This window comes from Nelumbo lutea, chromosome 1 (genome assembly GCF_056320005.1).
Source record: "Nelumbo lutea isolate HS-2025 chromosome 1, American lotus-T2T, whole genome shotgun sequence".
Lineage (NCBI taxonomy): Eukaryota > Viridiplantae > Streptophyta > Magnoliopsida > Proteales > Nelumbonaceae > Nelumbo > Nelumbo lutea.
The window spans coordinates 18,729,012-18,742,153 of record NC_142684.1 but is presented as its reverse complement, the minus strand read 5'-3'; the positions used below and the strand labels follow the sequence as shown (position 1 = coordinate 18,742,153).

At 37.6% G+C, this 13,142-nt stretch overlaps 1 long non-coding RNA gene across 2 annotated transcripts; it reads left to right on the top strand.

Annotated features, from left to right (window-relative positions):
- Window positions 1–3,467: 3,467 nt before the first annotated feature.
- On the top strand, window positions 3,468–11,793 carry LOC148873814 (uncharacterized). Of its 2 annotated transcripts, XR_016105881.1 has the most exons (6): window positions 3,468–3,917; window positions 4,010–4,036; window positions 4,146–4,191; window positions 4,303–4,411; window positions 9,837–9,889; window positions 11,431–11,793. It is a non-coding gene; the product is annotated as an uncharacterized LOC148873814 (long non-coding RNA). The 2 variants fall into 2 exon arrangements; XR_016105879.1 differs by lacking the exon at window positions 3,468–3,917 and having other exon boundaries at window positions 3,934–4,036; window positions 11,431–11,750.
- Window positions 11,794–13,142: the final 1,349 nt, after the last annotated feature.

Here is a 13,142-nt window from a genome sequence, read left to right as displayed (position 1 = left end):
CAATAACCAATTAGAACATTTGTTGGTCACTTCCATTTCTACTTTTGATTATTAATCCGATCAGTCCAACTAATAAAGCAATGAGTTTGAGCCATTATGCCTGCCACTCTGCCGAGATGATCTTCCATTATCAAATCTTTAAAAAAAATAAAGAGTTTAACGCCCTTACACAACAAAACATGCATACATGTTACAGCCACTAAAACTTTTGTGTTTTTACCACGCATGAATCGCTATAAATATGTACGCTCACATCGCTTCTCAGTACCCACAAATCACTCCTTTCAGTTTTGGTAGCTGAAATTTCTAGCTACTTCTTTCGTTGATTATGACTCATTTAAACATTTCGATGGCGACTTCAACTGTGCGGAGAGTGTTGATGTTGCTCTTGCTTGTCCTACTGATCCTCATTGTTGTATCAGAGGCACGAGTTCAACATGGGCTTCTGAATATACAGAAGAAGGATATCAACAGCCACGTAATTAGTTTACGTGGGTTAAAGGAGACTCGCCCAGGCAAGATGATGATGGACATTGGATTGACGAGAGTGTCACCTGGAGGGCCGGATCCTGAACATCACAAAGGACTTCCATCGTCGTCAGGTGGCTTAACGGAAACTCGCCCAAGCAAGATGGTGATGGACATAGGGTTGATGAGAGAATCACCAGGAGGACCCGATCCTGAACATCACAAAGGACTTCCATCATCATCTTTGAGTGGGTTAATGGAGACTCACCCAAGTAAGATGGTGATGGACGTAGGGTTGATGAGAGAATCACCTGGAGGACCGGATCCTGAACATCACAAAGGACTTCCATCATCGACTTTAGGTGGGTTAATGGAGACTCACCCAAACAAGATGGTGGTGGACATAGGGTTGATGAGAGAATCACCTGGAGGACCGGATCCTGAACATCACAAAGGACTTCCATCATCGTCTTTAGGTGGGTTAATGGAGACTCACCCAAACAAGATGGTGGTGGACATAGGGTTGATGAGAGAATCACCTGGAGGGCCGGATCCTGAACATCACAAAGGACTTCCATCGTCGTCTGATGTTAGTGTAGGTGGGTTAATGGAGACTAGCCCAAGCAAGAATGTCGACAAACGGTTGATGAGAGAATCACCTGGAGGGCCAGATCCTGAACATCACAAAGGAACTCCATCATTGTTTGACGTTAGTTTACATGGGTTAGTGGAGACTCACTCAAGGAAGATGGTGATGGACATAGGATTGATGAGAGAATTATCACCTGGAGGACCGGATCCTGAACATCATAAAGGACTTCCATCATTGTCCGGCGTTAGTTTAGGTGGGTTAACGGAGACTCGCCCAACCAAGATGGTGATGGACATAGGGTTCATGAGAGAATCACCAGGAGGGCCAGATCCTGAACATCACAAAGGACCTCCATCGTCGTTCTAGACATGCATCGTTGTTCTTAAAGGGATATAGAGTTGCAGGGGAGCAAGCTCTTTCTTGGATGACTGGCTTAATCCGGGAGAAGGTGCAATTTTGTGTATGTTTTCATTCCCACCTTCCAGAGTGGATAAGCCTTGCTTTTCTTTTCGAATGTTGTTTTTATCACTTCATTCCTTCTTGACTATTCTTAACCAACCATTTATATGTAAGTATCCTGCAACCAAATATATGCTCAAGTCTTTGTTCTTTTTTATTTTATTTTTTGGTACGAAGATGCAATCAACAAGGCAACACAGAAAGAAAAGTCTACAGAGCAAAAACACAACAAACCAAAAAGAAAATAACTACAAAACAGAATCTAATTGAGAGAAAAACAAAATATATATCCTTTAACAGAACAGAAGGGAGCCAGTCTGGAAGGGACTCAAAATAGGAGCATGAGTGAGCTCAATTCTGAAAGATATTTTGTTTATTTGTTTATTTGAGGATTGAAATATTGAAAGAAGTTGCTTTTCCAGTAAATTAAATGATACCCAATCTTGTCTCTCCTGCTTTATTCTTGTGTTTTACACAATCCCGTTCTCAGAATTGCAGCTTAATTAAGATCCTCATGATCAAACACAATGGGTACAGCAGCATTCAAATTGTCAACAAATTAAACACCTCTTACATATCTCATTTCCCTTGACTAAAAGATCATCAGTCGACGTCCCAAGATCCATCGTGCATAAACATTGGACAGTGATGAATGAAATTGCACTCATGTTGATTGGGGGTGATACAGTCAACTTGAACCGAAGAACAGAGAATGGAGTAAGACCAAGAGGCTTGGTTAGGACGTCAGCAATATAATCACGTGAGGAGATAAACTTGACTTCAAGGAGCTTCTAGGTCACTTGATCTCGTACGAAATGAAAGTCTATTTCTATGCGATTTATACGTGCATGGAAAACCGGATTGGAAGTGAGAAATGTTGCACCCAAGTTATCACACCATAAAACAGGTGGAGAGCCAAGAGAAACTCCAATCTTATGTAAGAGAGAGCACAGCCAAATTAGTTTAGAAGCAGCTAGTGCAATAAGGCTTCCTATACTCAAACTTGCTACTAGACGGTGACACAGTAGATTTCTTGTAAGATGACTAAGAGATCAAGTTTGGTCCCATATATATGCAAAAGCCACCATGTGAATGTCAATCATCTGGACATGTAACCCAATCTGCATCAGAAAATGCATGAAGACGCAAGGAAGAGAATGTTGGAATAGCAAGCCATGTGATAGAATGTCTTTGAGATAGAGAAGTATGCACTTCACAGTTGCCCAATGAACATCAGTTGGGGAGTGAAGAAATTGACACATTTTATTTATTGCAAATGCTATATCAGGTTTACTCAAACTTGATAGAATGCCTTTGAGATAGTGCTCCTACAACGCTTCGATAGAGAGAGGGATCAGAGAGAGTGTGGCCGTCTAGCTTGTTGAGCATAGTTGATGACGTTGTGGGTGTAGAGGCTGGTTTAGCATCAGTCATACTAGCACGTCTAAGATGATCAATTATATATTTTCTTTGAGAGAGAAGCAATCCCTTGGAAGTGTGATGTACCTCTAGGCCAAGAAAGAAATGAAGAGGCACCAAATCTTTGACATTAAATGTTAAACTCATTTTCAGAACAAGATCATCTAACAAAGATAGATGGGAGCCGGTGAGAATGATGCCATCTATATAGACGAGAGCATAGAACATGATGTTTCCTTATAGAAAGATAAAGAAAAATAAATCAAACTTTGAAGCCATAAAACCATTGTCAAGAAGAAAATCAAACTTTGAAGACATTAAATGTTAAACTACATCCTCTTGAAGAGAAACAATATAAAAATGCATTTTGTACATCAAGTGGACGGATGCACAAGCACTACTAGAATTTCTACGTATAGAGGCAGTAAAGAAAAGCCGCCTCTACAGTAAACAAGGCAAATTTTATGGGTGATTATAGAAGCACTTTTTAATGCCTCTATATTATTATTTTTGCACGTTCCGATTTGGTGGACGAAAAGAGTATTCGTCGTTTTGGGTTTGGCGCCCAAAAAACCCATCACGCGCGGGTTCACTCTTTTCATTTTTATCCTTCTCTTGTACGATGGATTTTCCAGCTTTTTCATTCTTTTCTTTCATTCCTCCTCTTCCTCTTTTCTTTCTCTTCTTCGGTAAGGGTCTCAACTACAGTAGTCTCTCATCTTCTTCTTTAACAACGTTATCAGATGGGGGGACTGAAATTTAGTTACATCTAAAGTATTAGCTAATGAGGTTGAACGGAGATTAGTTAGCGTTTGGGGGTTTAAGGACTTCGGTGGAGGATTCCAATACTGTGGAGAAGTCCTCTCGGCGGGTGATTGGGAAGCAAACGAAAAACCCTTTCAAATTCTTACTCTCCCGCGCAAACGAGAAGCAAACGAAACCCTTTCAAACTTCTTTCGTCTTCCCTCAAACCGCACAAGTAAAAACCCTTTCAAATTCTTCTCTTTATTGATTTTAGGTTTCTAACCCTCTTCCCATCCCTTATTCACAATTTCCTAATTTCTTCGGCAGCTGAGAAGCATTGAACTGTATTAAGAGGTAAGCCACGATTTCTCTCTCCCCCTTTCATCTTCTTCTTATTCTCTCTCTCTCTCTCTCTCACACACACTTTTTTCTTTTCATTCATTCCTTTTTTTTTCTGTACCAGACCATCAAACCTTCGACAGCTGAGAAGCACCGAACTGTATTAAGAGGTAAGTCACGATTTATCTCTCCCCCTTTCATCTTCCCTTTCATCTTCTTCTTCTCATTCCCTCTCTTTCTCTCTCTCACTTTTTTCTTTTCATTCGTCCCTTTTTCTGTAGCAAACCATCAAACCTTCTCTTTGCCGATTCTAGGTTTCCATCCCTCTCTCTCTCATCTCTTGACACTTCTTCGGCAGCTGAGAGCCGAACTGAATTCATCTCCGGCAAGGTAAGTCATCAATTTCTCTCTCCCCCTTTCGTTTTCTTTCTCTCATTCTATCCATTAAGCATGATGCCCACAGCTGTATGTCCTGCTAGTAAACCACCTTCACAAGAAACCCTAGAATCTGTTAAGAGGCTGGTTGATATTTTTTATAGATTTTTTTCTGAAAATTTCAAAAAATCAGAATTGATTGCAGGAAGGAATACATTCTGTTGTTTGTTTTATGATTAAGACCACTTATGTTTGATCTGTAACATATTTCTGAAGACTATGGAAGTGTTCCTATATTGTTTTGGTCGTATTTGAAAATTTGGCAACTTTTTCTTCCCTCTGTTTTGCTTCCTATCTTTATCAGTCCTTTTGAGTTGTTCTCACTATCTAGATTCCTAAACGGATGCATCCTTAGGATGGATTTTATTGTTACTATTAATATTATTTATGTTTTTTTCTTAATATTTTCTTCAAATAGTAGAGATGAACAAAAGATGATAATCTATTTCAAGGTTTGATGCTTGAGGTGGATTTGGAATTTTTGTTTACAGTATTGCCAGTTGGTATGTTTTTTTTTTTATTATGTTTAACAAAAGAAAAGTGGCTGAGTTGCTTGGCAATGTTTTAATCACAGTGGATGCATTATTAGTACTTTGAACAATGTTTTATTATTATTATTATTTTTCTTTTTGGTGATGTGATGTTTCCTGGAAACAGTGAAAACTAGAACATTCATGTTGGAGAACGTCCCAATAATGAAGCACTTGAATGATATGATTGGTTGGTCAAGTTCTTCAATTTGGAATAGTGCAACCACTAGAGCTGTGCATACAGTTGTGCACATCTCATGCCTGACCTTTACAGGACAAATTCTGTCTAATGAAAATTCCAGAAAATAAGACCCATTCGTTCACTAGTTGGGTCGGTTCCAGGTAGTGTCAAAATTTCTTTGGGGCAGATCCAAAACTACTTATATAATGGTGCTCCAACTTTAATCATTTCTCTAAAGAAATGGAGACCAAAGGTATAATGATATTCAAAATTCCTTGTTTAGGATTCCAAAAAAGGTCAATATGAAATGGAAGGATGATGGGGAAAGCATCACCTTGGCTTCTATAATGCTGGGCTAGCTATAATTTTGCAGTTTATAGGAACTTTGACCATCCATGTTGGCATCTAATGCTGGCCTAGCTGAGCCTGTCTGCACCTAGCTGAACAGGTTTCCCAACCTTTCCCCTTCCTTTCCCTAACTGCTTTCAAATGGAACACAACTTAATGGTGACAAACCTTGGCTTTACTTTTAGCCTGCATCTAACTAATCCCACCAAAGTTTGTTTTTCCTTATTTAAAATTTGACAAGGTTTGTAGTTCAGTCATGCCTGGAAAATAAATTGCAGTTAAATTACCTATGCAACTTTGGTAAATTATCAAACAAGAGGTTTGGGCTGCTATGCCCATTTTATCAGTTCAGTTCTGGCCTAGCTACCTTAAACCAGTATGTAAACATTATCTTAAAACATGAACCTTTTTTTCTTACTACTAATGGTGAATCAAATTGTGCACAATAGAATAGGGGAATTCAAGCTATGTTGAAAGAATTTAAAAATGGAGCATTAAGGATGAAATATGAAATATATCTAGTATTAACGTTGAACATAGATTTCAGCAGAGAAAGTGGGGAAAAAGTCCAAGACAAATAAAGAACAAAATAGTTAATTTTACCAGCTAGGGAACTCAAAAAACTAATGGAGAAAGAATTTCAAAAAAAGAAAGAATGGTTGTCAAAAAGAGAGGAAGTGGTGCCAAGATCAAGCTACCATGTTTTCTGCTTTGGAAGCCCAAAGGTTGATTTCATTCAAAATGAAATGTACACTATGTCAAAATGAAATAGTAAAACTGTATATGATGTTTATGGATTAAAGCAATGGGATGTTGGTGGTCTGAAGAGTTTTGATTTCTCCGTTTCTTTTTTCTAAAACTGTATACACTATGTCAAAGGTTGATCTCTACAGCTCATCCCAAACCAAGTAGAACATTTCTCAGTTTCTTTTTTCTAAATTGTAAAGCAGCCTCTCTCTCTCTCTCTCTCTAGATCTCTCATGCATAAACTTGCTGTACTTGCAATACACAGGTAAAAGCATGTAACTGATGAAAAATCCTGTTGACACAAAGCCAATTATGCCATTAATAGATTTTTCTTGAAACCATTGCATTTTAGTTTGATCAATGAGTTGTTACCTGATCATCTTTCGATATATTGTGGTTACCCTTGGCATTAATTAATTAGTTATTAGGGGTATTCTGTGTTTAATTTTATATGACTTCTATGCATAATTTAATTTACAAAAGCTTATCAATGGCCCATGCAATGGTTTTTGTGAACTTTGAACAACCCAAAATCCAAATCACTTGGTTGAAACTATCCAATCACAATTGGTGGCACTGATATGTGAGAAAAGCTTATGTGGTTTCCATCTCAATTCTTGTGATACAAGGGAAGGACCTTAGCAAACTCTTGTCAAAACATGTTAAATGTATATAGGGAAAGAAAGTAAATGACCAACCTTGCCTTGAAAGAGGCCAAGCTGTCAATTTAAGCATCATATACGAGGGATTTTGACTGTGAAGTAAAGGATTATTAGTAACTTTACATGCTGTAATACATGGAAGGTGGGTCTTATTGTTTCTTTAATTTCATCATTATTGAAATCTGTATTCTTGCCATGTGGCAATCTTTCATCACCAGTACCTACTTTCCCTCTGTAGTTTAAAGTTTAAACTCCATACTTACCTCAATACTTGTCCAATATTGTGATTTAACCTATAAAAAGTAACAAAACCTGATTATGTTATGTGATGTTGTTTTATGTCCATTACTTCTAAAGAGTTGTCTCTTCTGAGATTTTCAACTGTAGGAGTTCTTTTCAAGTGTATGTAGCAGGTATATATTGTTTCAAGTGTATGTAGCAGGAATTACAATGTGCTCCATGGTTGCTTTGTTTGGCAGAACAACCTCAAACCCTTGAACATTAGATGAATAGAATGAAATTGATAAATATGACGGGATAATTTTTGTTTCCTCCAAATGAATACCCTATATTTTGTGTTGTTTAGGAGGTTGGGGAGAATACTGTATGTGGATAAATAATTCAACTGTAGACATCTTTATCATTAAGAATTGTACTTTTCAAAGCATAGGTGATAGATTTTACCTATAGAATTTCACCAAGTGAAGCAGGTTCTGGGTGAATATGCAAAGAAATCTTGGTGACAACTATAAGCTTTTGAAATTTTGACATGTAGGAGTGGATTTGCAATCCAAGAATGACACCTTTCTATATGGCAACTTCCAATCGAAGACCAAGAGTCATCTGTAGTGTAGTTTGTAGGCATTCAAATTCTTTACTTTTACTTTCATATGGTTTTTGGTTTGAGTTTTTAATGCAACTAGCAAGCTGAGCAATAGCAGATCTAGCCGACAGAAACATGAATTTGCTTTTAGTTTTGACTGAATTTAACAATGAGAATGCCATCTTTTATTATTTTAGTAATTGGTAATTTACCTTTGTCTATTATAATCCTTCTATAGGTGTAATTTGCCAAGTGTAAGTTATTTTCATGATTATCCACATTAAACATAAACAAATAGAACATCTCAATGACTCATTTCCTTATTGTCTTCCCATTGTCCTTTAATTTCTGTTTGCTATTTTTGAGTTCCAAATTTCATCTCAGGTTAGATGGTCTCATTTTTCAATGTTTTGGTTACATAGGTTGAACCAAACATGGCCTTAATTTCCTCTCCATAGTCCATATTTGATCAATAGCCTAGTGATAGTGAGGAAGAGGAAGTTATTAGTTAATACTCTTGCAATTTCTTCTAATCTCCCCCCGACTGCTAGTGGGTGGGCTAATGTTACCCAATTTTACCATGGCCACAGTAAAACCCCTCGTGAAGAGACCATTGTTGAGATTATAGGATTGGATCTGCTCATCTTGTGACCCATTATTGAAGAGCTCTTGATTCGAATGAAGGAGCCTAGGCCAAGCAACAAGGTTCTGGTAGTAATTGTTGGCAAATTGATTTATGGTCTGAAGTTCAAGTGGTGCTAATTAAAGGGGCATTCTTCAATGTGAATTGTTTTTCTTGTTGCTGGTTCTAAAAACAAATCAAAATCATTTCATTTGAAAACAGATTGTTTCTTAAGACAAAAACACAAAATAATATGTTCTTTGCTATGTATTTTTTGTTTTTTGAAACAAAATTTGTTTTTTTGTTATTTTTAAATATTTTCTCACTTTCTTATCCTCAAGTCCTTGAAACCTGAACTAGGTTTTTAATATGTTTACTCCCTTCTCCATTACTTTTGTTGAAAGCTTTTTATTGATGATAAAAGGGCTGCACCTACTGCAATGTGGTTTATTATCATCTGTGAGCTGTAGCAGCTAGAGGTCTTTTCCCCCAATAGAGCTCTATTATCATCTATATATTCAGATGACCTGCCTTTTCCCCCAATGGATCTCTATTCTCAGTTCTGCATCTGAGCTCTATTATCATCTGTATATTGGGAATTCTTGTACTGTTAATAACAGTATTGCTGAATCTATAATTCAACAAGAGGTCAAAAGAAAGCCAAAGACAAAAGGTTGCTATGTGATATAGAAAATCAAACTAATAGAGAAAGATTAGAAGAAAAAATAGATAATTGTCATAGAAGATAGATACCTGGAGCAAGCTCCCACAATGACAATTCACTAAAACACTACTTTTCTATCCATAACAACCATAAACTTCATTAATTGTGAAGAAAGAATGATAGAGGTACAAATTTTACATTGCACAAAGCACTCTGTCTTGATAGGCTAGCCCCAACTCCCTACCCTTATGGCATCCTTTATATTTTCTTTTATGGTTAAGCAGCTTGAAAAACAATCCCCTAGTACATCTGGCTTCTATTGATACTTGTCTTGCTAATGCATCAGCTAACCAATATGCTGATCTTTGAACCTAGTTGGTGCTCTCTTATCTTCCTTACCAAGCCCTTCACTAATATCATGATATATTTGCATCTCCCGGATTTTTCCTTATTATTGACCAAAACGAACTATATGAATTCCATTTGCCTTGGGCTGATAGGCAACTACATGGATGACTTGTTCAACTACTCCTTTTTTTATCGACAACAGAAAATAGAATTCATTAATAATTATTGAAGCAGGTACAATTGGTTGAGTTTACAATTTAGTTATTGTTTCGATTGATCAACATTTAGAGCACTTTAGTTTCCATTTTGTACTTTCATTATGGTACCTTGGATTATGCCATCGGTTTCCTTATACCTTTGTTTGAAACTAAGTATTATTCTATCAGTTAACATCTAAATTAATTTGATAGCAGAGATGGCTGACTTAAATTTGACAATTCTGATATGATTTTCAGAAATTATTGGCATCTGGAAGCCTTGGCTTTAAACACAAATTTTCTAGGGTCAGGTAAAATCCTTCTCTTTGATGAAGTTTGTCATGAATATGGTGCTCTTGTGATTTTTGTGTTGAATGGTGGTTTTGGAATGGATGGATGATGAGAGGGAAGTACTCTCGGACATTAGGGGTGGAATGGATGAATGAATGCATACATTGGAGTGCTTTTTTCTTTGCAGGTGACCTTACCCCTGAATCCACTCAACCATTGCAACCCACCACTGAAAACTGGCACGAAATCAGCCTTGAAACTATCAACCTTGACCCATAACATTGCTGCTATTTGCAGCAAAAAAACCTACTCAAACTCGGTCCAAAAAAAAAACCTACTCAAACTCGGTCCAAAAAAAAACCTACTCAAACTCAGTTCAAAACCTCGCCCTTTGAATCCTTGCATCTGCTACATTTTTGCAGCAGAACACCAGTCCTGAAACCATCATCCTCGACCCATCTAAGAGCTGAAAACCAGCCCAGATGCCGAAACCAACGACCATGACCCATACCATTGCTGCAATTTGCAACAGAAAAATTGGCATGAAACCAGCCCCAAGCCCACCTTTGTCGACCTGTCCACCTTTTGTATTTTTGCAGCAAGTTTCGGATCTGAATCCGCTCTTGGAAACCTGTGCCATCGCTGCAATTTTCAGCAGAAAATCGGCGTGAAATAGCCCCAAACCCACCTTCCTTAACCTATCTATTTGGTGAATTTTTCTCAATAGAAACCAACCACAAACTGGCTCCCGATAACCTGTGCCACTGTTGCAATTTGTAGCAGAAAACTGGTACAAAATCAACCCCAAACCTGCCTTCGTTGACCCTCCTATCTGTTGAATGTTTCTTAGCAGAAGCCAGCCTCAAACCCGCTCCTATCTACTGATTTTTTTTCAGTCGAAACCAGCCTCGGACACCGCTCCGGTAACCAGCACCACTATTGCAATTTGCAGCAGAAAACTGGTGCGGAACCAGCCCAAATCCAACTCCTTAAACCCTCTTATCTACACAGCAAAAAACAGCCTTGAACCTGCTCCCAGTAACCCGTGCCAGCACTGCAATTTGCAGCAGAAAACCGACACAAAACTAGTCCCAAACTCCTTTAAACCTTGTACCCACTGCTTTTTTTTTTAAAAGCAGAAAAACAGACCTGAGCCACACTCCCTCCGCCTCAACTTGCAGTAAGAAACCAAATCCAATCTGCCCAAACTTGAACCCAACCTAGCTGAACCTAACTTCACCTAACCCAACCTATTCAAACCAACTTAAGCCTAGGCCCAACTCAACTTGACCCGACCCAACCTAGCCGAACCTGACTTGGAGTCCACAATTTTAGAATTGAAAGATGCTTTAAACAAGTTCATATCTGCTAAACCTAACTTCACCTAACCCAACCTATTGAAAGATGCTTTAAATAAGTTCATATTTGCTGAACCTAACTTTAAATATGACTTCAACGGATCTGGATGTTTTAGAGCCTGGCTTCCTCTTGCATTAAATGTAATTCATGTAATTTCACTTCACAAATATTGATTCCAAAACTTTTTCTTGATCTGTTTCAGGTTAAAATTAAAAAAGATAGTGAGGTTCGCTTAAAGATAATTGGGACAAGAGTAGACGCCATAGACATCTAATCAGAAGGAAGAATGAATATAATGAGGGCTGAATGTTGTATTTTTTTTTTGTTAAAATGATGATGGAAGTGAATTTGAATTTTATGAATAAGGTGTATCTTTTTGGATTTTATATATATTTTCATACATGTTTTATGTTTTGATTGAATATATTTTCATATAGGTGTATTAATTAGAATTTTTATGTAACAATATTCACAATATATTGCACTTTTTTAAAAAAAATTGGAACCTTTTTAGAGGTAGCCAAAAGTGCCTCTAAATATTAAAGCATACAGATTTTTCCTTTTCTTAGATTTCTTTTAGAGGCACGTAAAATTGCCGCAAAATCCTTTAGAGGTGTTTAAGTGCGCCTCTAAATTGAACTTTCAGAGGCACTTTTAACTCTTTATACAGGATTTTTAGTGTCAGTGCAATAGAGGCAGTCGTATGTGCTTCTAAAAGTCTAATTTAGAGGCGAATTATAAATCCGGCTCTAATGCTCAATCAAGCTTTTCTAAAACATTTAGCGACAGGGCTTTTAGAGTCTCTTACTTGGTTGCCTCTTATAACCTTTAGAGGCATTTTTATGTAACAATATTCACAATATATTGCACTTTTTTTTAAAAAAAATTGGAACCTTTTTAGAAGTAGCCAAAAGTGCCTCTAAATATTAAAGCATACAGATTTTTCCTTTTCTTAGATTTCTTTTAGAGGCACATAAAATTGCCGCAAAATCCTTTAGAGGCGTTTAAGTGCGCCTCTAAATTGAACCTTCAGAGGCACTTTTAACTGTCTCTATACAGGATTTTTAGCGTCAGTGCAATAGAGGCAGTCGAATGTGCTTCTAAAAGTCTAATTTAGAGGTGAATTATAAATCCGGCTCTAATGCTCAACCAAGCTCTTCTAAAATATTTAGCAACAGGGCTTTTAGAGTCTCTTACCTGGTTGCCTCTTATAACGTTTAGAGGCATTTTTTATGCTTTTAAAGGTAGTTATGGTCGCTTCTATAAATGAATTTTTCAGTAGTTTAGGCTTACCTTCGGGTTGAATGTCTCTTGATAGTCAAGGCCTTCACATTGATTGTATCCTTTGGCAACAAGACACGCCTTGTGCCTTGTAATGGAGCCATTGGGATTGTACTCGAGATGAAACACCCATTTGCAATTGACTATGTTTATGTGAGATTGACAGGGAATTAAAGCCAAGTCTTGTTGCGTTGCAATGCCTCAAACTCATCTTGCATGGTTGTCTTCGATTTGGGGTCTTATAGAGCCTTGCGGAAGCAACTTGGTCTACATCCATGAGAAGAGGGTGGGAAGTGGAGGCAATATAGATCTTTGGCTTAAAGATTCCCACTTTACTTTTGGAGAGAGTTGCACTGGAAGAGTTTTATGGAGAGAGTTGCGAATCAACAACGGAATCATGTTGATATGTGATAGGTTCAGTGACACGATTTGATGCATCAACAGTGTGAGTGAATCCGATTGAATCTGTGAATGGAATGGGAACCATAGCGGGTGGTGGTCCAATTTAACTAAAGTAGGAGATGACTATGAAACCACTGTACTGTCTTTACACACATTCTTCATTGTGAATGGAAAGGAGCTTTCATTGAATGTGACATGGTGGGAAATATAAGTTTGACCTGAAGCAAAGTC